The sequence below is a fragment of the Fulmarus glacialis genome, unplaced genomic scaffold (assembly GCF_000690835.1).
Source record: "Fulmarus glacialis isolate BGI_N327 unplaced genomic scaffold, ASM69083v1 scaffold9538, whole genome shotgun sequence".
Lineage (NCBI taxonomy): Eukaryota > Metazoa > Chordata > Aves > Procellariiformes > Procellariidae > Fulmarus > Fulmarus glacialis.
Genome location: NW_009230121.1, coordinates 47,315 through 51,224, shown reverse-complemented (window position 1 = coordinate 51,224; position 3,910 = coordinate 47,315).

Genomic DNA, 3,910 nt, shown 5'->3' with positions numbered 1-3,910 from the left:
GGCTCTCACAGGACTGTGGTTGAAAAACGTGTACTCAATTCAATAGTTTCACCCTAATTTGCCTCATCCCGCAGCACCAAAACAAGCTCAACAGTGGAACAAAAATAAACTGCGAGTTAAGTCAATTGTCCAGGTAAAGGTTTTGCAGTGCAAGCCTGGAAAGCCAAATTACAAGTAAAATGCATAATAACGTATAATCTTAGTGCACACCCAGCAACAAGATGCCCTCAATTCTGCATCAGTGGCATCATCTCCAATCCTGGGGTATACAACAGTGCACAGCGCAAGGGTCCAGGTTTCATAAACCCACCCTCCCACGCGTCCTGAACTCCTGCCTTCCCTCCTTCCCACTTCCCTCTCATGACCTGGGATCCCTGCTCTCGTCTAGATGCAGCCTCAGTGACACTCATCCCATAGTGCTTTAGATTTGCGTTTGCAACGCCCCCATCATACCCCCCCCTCCAGATGATGTCCACTCCAGGCACACCTCATACACCTCCTCGCAGCTTTCATATATCTCCGTGGTGCTGCATATTCCGCACCACGAAAGGCAGTGCTTTATCATGCAACTGCTGAAACCTTCTCCCCAGGCATGGCATCCACAGCTGCGTCACAAGATGAGTTGGCAGCTCTAGGGACAAGGCCCTTTGCCCCATGTCCTAGACAGCAAGCTGCCTCTACATCTAGTGCGGATTTTTTTTACACCACAGACTGGAGTAATGGGAGTGGTCTGCCTGGCAGAGGCGCCTGAGCAAGTGCGTTACCTATGTGTTGGGTCTGTCGTTCAAAATAGGGTGATGAATCTTTGTGGAATGAGCACAGAATATAATGTAATGTGCGTATAATAAATAAGCACTTTAATATATGTTTATGCTTAATATATGCTTATATTAAATAAGCATATTTTATATATATATGTGCTTATAATAAATAAGCACATCAGCTTATTTGTTTGCCTGTGTCTAACTGCAAGGAACTCTACCGTTCCCCTGCTCGAGGTCTCTGTGCAAGTCAGTGTCCGTGGTGCATCAGCACTTGTTGAGCAGAGAAAGTTTTTCTGCTTGAGGTTTTCGCCTGAGGCAAGGGGAAGCAGGTGTCTGCATTTCTTGTGTTCAGCGTAAGAACCGACCAACTGGTGATGTCGGCGCTTGTTTCAAAATGCAATTTCTGAGCAAAGGGTGAATGGAAAAAATAAATATGTATTTATATCGGTACACACCAACACACGACTTCCTGTTGACTAAACAAGCAACCTCTCCTCTGCTTCGGGGCTAGGTAATTACTTTTAATTATTCACCACATTTTTGCTCTCTGATTTCTTAGCAGTTTGCTTTCTGAATCTTTAGTAACAGTAATGGTGATATTCCTCCTCCCCCCTTACACCTGACCATTGCTCTTCAGCCTGCTGTTATTTCTCTCTCGTTGTTCTCATTTCAAGAAAGGGAATAGAGCTCCGAGCACACAGTAAACTGAAAGGATGCTAGGACATCCTTCTGTGACCCTGATAAGCTGGAGCGGTGTCTCTTGCTAGATAACCCCCCAAACACACCAGCACAGTGGTGTGTTCCCACCTGGTCTTTAACCTTTCTAGCCTTCCCCACTGGTCTTTAACCGACCCAGGCTTTGATCAGAAACAGAGATGGAGTCATCTTCAGGAAAATTGTTTTTCTCTCCCACCCCCAGTCCCCTCTCCAAATAAGTTTGCAGAAAGGAAGGAAAACCAGAGTGGTCAGCATCTCTCCTCGTGTATTAGCTCCCAGCCAAAAAGGTCCCACCATACGTTAAAGATTTGGCAATTTACAGCCAGGGAGGAAGCTGGACTAGCAGCTAGATCAGGGATCAGCAACGTTTCCATGGTTTTCCAAACTGTTTTTTTTTCAACCAGAGCAGAGATGACATCTGCTAATGAGCAAGATCGTGCCTTGGCAAGAGACTGCAGCTCGTGCTTTAGGCAGAACTGCATAGGAGCTGAGGGTCCCTCTCGAAATGTCGCCCTAGACTTGCTATGAGACACTAAAAACACATCCACACCAACACGTTTCTGCTCTGGGGATTAGAGCTAGAGGCAGAGAATCGCTGCCACTGACTTTGTGCACTCACACCTCCAGTGTGAGGGAAGTTACCGGTCTAAACGAAGGGCCTTAGAAAGCCTACATCAGTATTTAGAGTTGAAAGCCCTGCCAAAGAGTAACATAAATATACATCCATTCGTTCTGTCTTTTTTATCTCTGTGGAGAGCAAAGAGGCTCTCAACATTTAAGGAAAAGAGCTGATGTTTTAAACATGGAAGAATGAATTCCACTTACAGGCAGGACCAGAGAAAGGATCTAGTTAAACGTTTTATGAGACTTGACATGTTAAACCTTTGAGAAAATCATTTTGCACAAATTTAATTTATGGGGAAGACCAGGCTGGCCATGAAGATATTTCTTGACTCCTTTCAGAGCAGAAAATTTTATGTAAAATCTTCTGCAAGCTTTTGGCTATGGAAATTAGAAGCCAGAACAAGAATAAAGCTGAAACTACCTTAATTTATCTGATGAAACACAAACAGTTGTGATCTCTAAGAAGCAAATTTCCCAGGGTGTGTTGCGCTTTTTTTCTTTTTTTTTTTTTTAATGTCCTGTGTAACAAACATCCTCCTTTCACTATTAAAAGGAAGAACTAGTATGAAAGGAGGACAAAATGACTCTTGGTCTGACCTAGGAGATTTGTCACAAGGTGATGCTAGGGTAAAGGCTGAAAAGGGACAGCTGTTTCATTAGCAGGAGCGTCCTCTTCGACTCTGTTAAGTAGGACAGGGATTCGCAAGGATTGCAGGCTCTTCTTGCTTTGGTCAAACACTAGGAGCCAGATCCTCAGAGAGGATAATTGCCACAACTCTTGAGACCAATGCAGCTGCCAAAATGTGGATTTGTTGAGCGTGTGCCCTACCCAGACATTTCCCCAAGGAGTAGGGCAGCCCAGCCCTGGACCTTCCAGGAGTGCTTCTCCTTTTCCTGAAGTGTGCCATGCCAGCCGCTCTCAAAGACAAGTACTGTCAATGAGCTGGGCTAGAGAGTCACCTGCTCTGTTCTGGCAACTCATCTCTCCTTTTCATGTTTTTGCATATACTGGTTTCACACAGTCCTAGCATGCTGAAAGCCAGTAAAATTAATAAGGAAAGTAAATGAAGCAGAGAAAAAACGAACTACCCCAGCGTGAGGTAAACAAAAGCCCTGTTTCTCAACTGTAGCACTGACCGTGCCCCGCTTGAGGCAGAAACGGAGCAGAATATCGCCTGGCTGCCTCCTCAGCACCCTGCCCGGCCAAAGCCGCTGCCCCATCCCGTAGCTGTCCTTCAGCCCTTCAGCCCCTTCAGATGGGTGCCCGGGCAGGTGCTGCGGGGCCGTGGTGGAGCAGAGCCCGGGCGGCAGAGAGCCGTGTTGGTGGAGCGAAGCCTGTGCATCCTGAGCGTGAGCCCGGGCGTGACGGCGTACGACCGCACGCCTGCTGGGCGCAGCCGTCAGACGGAGGGTCCCGGCAGCCACCCTGCTGCCGGCAAATCGCAGCGCCGGTGCCACCTGGAACAGCAGGATCAGGCCCTGAGTCTTTCCCCACCGGTCCTTTGCGTACAGATTTGCAATGCAGGTTCGCCACCGCTCCTGGCGTGTTGACGCGGCTCAGGCGCCCGTGGCCGTGTTCAGGTGCCGAAGTAGGGCCAGGTGCTCCCCGTCAAACCCCGGGCTGTCTCCGGAGCGAGGTACCCTCATTCTCCTCTTCGGCTTCGGTGTTGCCCCATGCTGCCACGCAGCTGCCGGGCCTTTCAGGGGGACACGGAGGAGGGGGGGAAGCCTGCCAACAATTTGGTGTTCCCTGAGCTCCTTCCCGCTGGGCGGCTGCGGGGCGCTGCGCAGAGATCCCTCCGCGG